This window comes from Balaenoptera physalus, assembly GCF_965194825.1.
Source record: "Balaenoptera physalus genome assembly, chromosome: 7".
NCBI lineage: Eukaryota > Metazoa > Chordata > Mammalia > Artiodactyla > Balaenopteridae > Balaenoptera > Balaenoptera physalus.
The window spans coordinates 26,251,650-26,258,209 of NC_138886.1; the positions used below are offsets into that span (position 1 = coordinate 26,251,650).

Consider the following 6,560-nt stretch of genomic DNA (forward strand, 5'->3'; position numbering starts at 1 on the left):
ACAATCTTCTCCTGCCACACAAAACGCCGGAGCACCAGGGGGTGCGCGAAGCCTTTCTAATAACAACAACAACGCGCAGGAGAGAGAAAGAAAAAAGAAAGAAAGAAAGAAAGAAAGAAATGAGGAAAGGGCTGGAGGGGGGAAAAAGGAAGAATTATCCAAGAGCTGAGAAGACCAGAAGGAGAAGGTGGAGGAGATGCTGAGGCTGCGGCTGCTGTCCCCCCTCCCCCCCGCCCCCCCCCCCGCGCTGAACCCCAGAAGGAGGCAAGGTGGTTGCAAAGTTAAGGCTGGGACATTGTCTTTGTCACTCAGAGCAACACAGAGCCAGGCCAGTGAGACGCAAGAGGAGGCGGTGGCGGAGGACGAGGTGGTGGTGGTGGAGGAGGAGGAGGAAGAGGAGGAGAAGGAGGCAAAGGAGGAGGAGAAGGGGAAGAGGCAGATGAGATGAATAAAGACCTGCGGAGAAGGCGGTGCGAGGAGCGCGGCGGCCGGGCTGAGGCGTGCGCGCTCGCGTCCCGGAGGCGCCCGGCCGCCCCGGCCGGCGGAGGAAGCCCCCAGTGAGGACCGTGCCCGGTCGCTCATAGCGCTCCCACCATCAGCCCTGCCCGAGGCGCCGAGCCCCGGCCCCAGAGAGTCCCTCGCACGCATCCATCTAGAGGCCAATCTTTGCAAAGAACACACATTGGGAACTAGAGGTTGCAAGTCTAAACCCAGATCAACCACGTGGGGCTTTTTAATCCCTTTCCAGCTTGCGGTGTATCTCCAGTGAAAAGCTCAAATTGTCCATTACTGACACGTATTTTGAAGTCTTCTCCTCCGAAATAAAGGCTCATTGTGCATTTTATTTCTTTTCTGATATGGTAAGGGGGGGGGGAGGAAAGAACCCATCATTCTGAGCCTCGGAACCACCACTTTCTTTTCCTAACTTGTGAAGTGTTTTGACGGCGCACCAAAACGGGGGGGTGGGGGTGGGGGGAAGCCTACTTAAATAACTTTACACTCTTCCAGCCCCGCGTTGCTTGCACTTTCTGGCTGATCATCTAAAGGCTCGGAAAGTAACAATCAGAGCTCCTAATGATAAGGTGTCATGGTGTTGAAGACAAGAGAGCCAAGATGAAGCTTTCACACCTTGAATTTTTATTTAGTGTAATTTCCCACAAATCGTTCTGAACTATTTATTTTGCAAAGGAGTGGGTTTACCCTCCTCTCTCACTAGGTCTAATGTCTCCTAAGGCTTTAATCTGATGGTGGGGAGGGGGGAGGGGGGCGGGGGGTGGTGCCTACAGTATAAAAAAATCAATATAGCAAGTCAGAAGCAATTGAAGTTCAAGGGCATGGGCTGCTTGTACCACTTCTGTTTCTCGCATCCTCGAGCTGGACATCAACAGCCTCGGGAGAGAGAAACACGCAGCGCGCGGGGCAGAGACCTTAATTAAAGTTTCTTTTGTCCGCGTCTGAATTGGGGGATGTTGCTGGATTCCTTTGCATTGGGGAGCGCGCATCCGGTGGAGAAGGCGCGGTGGGGAGGATCCAGGGCTAGACTGTCCTCTGTAATACTCACTACCTCCCCCGCAAACCCAACAACAGTCCGAGAAGATATCCCCGTAAACCCACACAATGAAGGGGAGGAGGAGACGCGCGCGGAGTTGGTTCCCACCAGACAGCGGGGTTTTATAAACAGATCGGAATCCTTTTCCAAGCTTTTCCCCAATCGTTTATTCCGGGGCAGAATCTCTCACCCAGAGACACGATTTCACCCCCTTCCAGTCAACACTTCCTGCCCTTTTCTCCTCCCACTCACATTGAAAAGCTTGGGAGCCCTAAAAGGGTGTTGATGGCGGGGGTGATAAATAAATAAATAAATGACACTCTACGCGTGCGGTGGAGGAGAAAGGAGGGGGAGGGAGAGGCAAAGCGAGGAGAGGGAAGAGAAAAAGTAGGGAGACGAGAAGCAGGAGGAGAAAGCTCCGAGGCGAAAGGGAAACAGTAGTCAGAGCAAGAAGAGAAAGAAGAAAGGAGAGAGGAGGACGGTAAGGCTGTTGAGGACTGAATGACCCTGGCTTTGAACAGACTTGGGAGGACTCCCGTTCCAGGTGCCTGGAAGGACCAGGGGATAGTCCTTCTGCCCCGAGCTCCTCCCCCCCACCACCCCCGGGACCCCAGGGGTGTCTGAGCCCTGGCCGCCGCTCCCCCATAAATTCCTCGTGGCACCGAGAGGAAGCACGCCAGGTCTCCGCCGTCCCTTCACTGCCCCGGCTGATAATTTACCTCTTTGTCTTTAATAAAAAGCTGACTTTTTCTGTCAAGCTCTGCACCGGGAAAATAACAATCGTATTTCAGGTTGAAAGCTTCTATTACTGCTGGGTTTTGGAGGCTGTGATAAAATCTTCATCGACGTGAAGGTACCTTCTGGTTGGCTTGGGTCGGAAGTCCTAAGATGGGGGCCGCCCTTCCCCGGGGGCAGGGGGGCAGGGGCGCGGGGAACCCGGCGGTGCGGAGGGAGGAGGAAGCGACGAGGTCAGAGGAAACCCAAGACTCCTGGGGCACCAAAGGGCTTCCCGCAGTCGGGGAATGAGCCCTGGGGAGGAGCCTTTCGCGAGAACGTGAGCGCGCCCCAACACGCCTCAGACCTCATAAACCCACTTGGCAAAGACCGGGGAAGCGGCTGGCGGACCGGCTGCGGTGAACTCAAGAAATTAACCTTGCGCTGCAATTAAACGGGCTGCCGCCCTTTCAGACTCACCTCGAGCGACCGTGATAGAGAGCTCCCGAACCGGCCGCGGGGGGACCTGGCTCCTCCCTCCCGTCCCAGGAGAAGAGGACAAAAAGGGGAGATGGACTTGGAGATGGCCCCGCCCTTCAAACGCTCCAATCCTTGGAAACTAAACCTCCTCTCCAAGCCTCCACGTCTAGAAGGGACAAAGGCAGCGAGGAGATCCAGAGACCGATGGGGGAGATAGGTGGCTTTCGGGCTTCTCAAGTGGGTGCTTTGGGCGAAAGGTACAATGGCTGAGTTTCCATTCCAAATACAGGATAGTCTTTAGAAGACCATCTTCTGGTTTAGAAGCAAATTGACTTCCCAAAGCCGTGAAGCAAACTACTGCAAAACTCCCGCACAGCCCTGCTTTTTGAATGTGGAGGGCTAAAATTTCAGTTAACGATGCCATACACAAATTTTTCGACTTTTTTTGAAGTCACAAGTGTCTTAACTATCCATCCGAAATAATTGAAAGAAATTAACATGAAAGAAATAAACATGGTGGGGGAGTGGGCTTTTTGTTTGCCTGCTTGTTTTTATTGGGGGTAGCTTTCTTTCAAATGATAAGAAAGCATTTGGATAAATAAAAGCTAGGTCACTCAAGGAAAGTGTTGTGGCTGAAGGTTTTAGTGAAAACCTTGACAAACTTGGCACTTAAGTAACTGTAATTATGCTTTGCCATTAGCGGACCATTAAGATATACAGGAGAAAGTTCACACCTCCTGCTGTTTCATTCCCTAAGAATATTCACAAAGATAATACAAGCCTCGTTGGGTTATCTTCTCCACCAGGAGGGTTAATTTCTAAAATTTTTAATTAAAGTGGAAAAGCTTAGGTTTTGTACACAGGCAACAATGTGAGGCAAGTCTCGTGGGGACACATTGGCTCCGTGAAATTTGCCTTTTGTTACTGTACCCTATGCCATCATTCCCCTGGAGTCATATGGGATTTCAAGACTTTGTTAATGTTCCAGGAAGTATGAATACGTGGGAAGTCTGGACTTTCTTCTCCCTTATCATGGGTGACTGGCATACGGACTCCTCGTAAAGGGAAATTATGGCTCATCAAAAGAGTGACTTTATGAGCATTAATAGAATAATAAATCTTGCAATTTTAGTTCAAGAAACAGTGGACTCCTATAATCAGAGTGACCCATGCAGATATGATCCACTTACTTGCCCAACTCTAGCAGGACAGGGATAGTCTATAAATCGTTTTGGTTTTTCAAGGTTAGGAAAGGAAAGTGCCCAGACCTCTCAAAAGTGTTTATGGGGGGAAAGGGGACTTCTATCCCCTACAGGAAGAAATCATGGAAAGAAGGAAGAGTTGGTCCAGAGGCTACATTAAAAAGATAGAATTTCAACTGAAACAAGAGTGAATGGATGTTTTAATGCCATTGTTTCAATATTTACGTTATATCATGTAAAAAAGGAAAAGTCCTGCTTCCTGAAAACTATGCAAAAAAAAAAAAATTCCAGTTTATAATCCCACTTTCTAAATTCCAGTTGGAAAACTGTTCAAGCTGATGATTTTAGCAAAACAAAGAGCAGATGAATAGAGAGGATGGCTTTTTCAGAAGTCTTAATTATTCCGTCTTTAAACATTTGACCACACACCTCTTGAACTTGGTGGTATTTTCCTTCCTGTGTAAAACTGATTTCCCATGCCATCCAATATAGTCTTTTCACTATTTGAGTTTATTTTCAATGGGCTATTTATTTTGAATTTTTGAGATCTTTTACTGTTGTTGGAAATGACTAGTCTTTGAAAAGTTTTTTTTAAAGACTTCAAATTGGATAATTATGGACTCTACAGATATCAAAAAAGTGAAGTCACTAACACACCTTCTTTCTGATCCCTTACCGAAAAATCAATATATTTTCATAAACCCAAACCTAAATATATGTAATTAGTTGACTAGTGTCCACGCCTAGGGAGAAGTGACTGAAAGAAGACAAACGTGGATAACTCATGATTCTGAACAGCTCCCAAAGGAAGAGAAGTTGCGATAACTTATATTAAACTTCCCCTGTGTGAATCTTTGTATGTATACCTTTGGGTACCAAAGAAGATGTTTCAATAGCAATGTTCTAAAATAATTTTTTTTAAGTCTTTTGCCCATAGGTAGAAGTTAAATTTACAGTTCTATCAAACTAGTTACTGTAATATGGACCATTCATGCGGAATGTCCATTAACCATTGAATATTTGTTTAGCATCTACAACATGCCATACTCAGCTGAATACCAGGGATACAAAGATGAATAAGAGAAGATGAGTCAAAGTCTAAATGCATGATCTACTTCAGGAACCACTAGCTTTAAGATGCCATTATATGGATTTATATAGAACTTTAGATTTTTACTCACTCAAAAGCAATACAGGACTTTGGCCAATAAGGAGACTATGATTAATTTGAACATTTTTGTTCATACTATAGAGTTAGTAGGAAGTAATATTGTGTTAAAATAAAATTGTGGTATTTTATTTTAAAGCCAGTGTCTTGCCTTAACTCATAATTTAACATGAAATTCTAACTAGAGAAGATCTTTTTAGGAAGAAAGAGCTGTGTTAGATCAACTATGATTAGATTAACCACAATTCATAAGAAAGACTCAACTGAAAGATTGTCTATTTTTTGAGGTATCCCATCTAGCAGACAGACCAGTATTTCCAGATTCCTAATAACTTGCATTCAAACTGAAGCCCAGAGAGAGGATGTGACCTAGTCAAGAACACAGAGCTGGTCAAAGGCAGTCAGCTCTACAAGCTATGCTTCCACACAGTTTCCTAAAGTTATCATTCTGATATCACCTTCAAGATTTCTTTTTTTTTTTTTTGACATGTTCCATACTACTTGTACTGTTATTTACTTAACATATATTACTTTTAAATGAACTTAAAAAAATCTTAGCTCCATCAAAAGTAATATGACTAATGAAATCACAAGTCCGATGGGCTATTAATATATAAAATGTTAATACACATCAAAATAAATATATTATTAAAATTAGAATAAAGAAAAAAGATTTTGGATTAAAAAACCAGTCTGATAGTATACATGCCAAACTCTTAATGGTAAGGAGTGAGAGAGGTGAAAAAGAAAGTGTTTGAGTTATTTTTTTGTGTATAAACAGGAATCACTTTTATAATTTAAAAACTAAGAAAAAATTGTATGGTCTAGTGGTGGATAGCATAGCCCCAAAGTAAGCCTTTTCATTATATATACTTAGAGGAATTAAACATTAGCACAGTCTTTTAAGTGCGATTTAACAATATATATTTAAAGTCTTAAAATGTTCACACTTTTTGTTCCCTTAATTCCTCCTCTTAGAATCTACCCTAAGGAAACAGTCAAAAATGTAGAAAAGATTTACACAAAAAAATGATAGAGGTAAAGTAAACAATTGAAAATAACTTGTGGGGCTTCCCTGGTGGCGCAGTGGTTGAGAGTCTGCCTGCCAATTCAGGGGACACGGGTTCGAGCCCTGGTCTGGGAAGATCCCACATGCCGCGGAGCAACTAGGCCCGTGAGCCACAATTACTGAGCCTGCGTGTCTGGAGCCTGTGCTCCGCAACAAGAGAGGCCGCGATAGTGAGAGGCCCGCGCACTGCAATGAAGAGTGGCCCCCGCTTGCCTCAACTAGAGAAAGCCCTTGCACAGAAATGAAGACCGAACACAGCCATAAATAAATAAATAAATAAAACCCAAAGTTTAAAAAAAAAAAAAAATAGAAAATAACTTGTGATTAGGAGAAGAGGAATGGTTAGTCGATAATAAATCCCCACTATGACATATTAGG

The 6,560-nt window shown here is 44.7% G+C and overlaps 1 protein-coding gene and 1 long non-coding RNA gene across 2 annotated transcripts in view; both read right to left on the minus strand.

Annotated features, from left to right (window-relative positions):
• Positions 1 to 6,456, minus strand: part of ZNF462 (zinc finger protein 462) — a 147,229-nt gene extending 140,773 nt beyond the window's left edge. Inside the window, exon 1 of the mRNA XM_082471162.1 lies at positions 2,744 to 6,456. The gene's annotated coding sequence lies outside the window, so the exon portion shown is untranslated. The remainder of the gene's footprint in view (positions 1 to 2,743) is intronic.
• LOC309665087 overlaps positions 1 to 6,560 on the minus strand; it is a 230,806-nt gene that overhangs the window by 206,946 nt on the left and 17,300 nt on the right. The gene's annotated exons all lie outside the window — the stretch shown is intronic.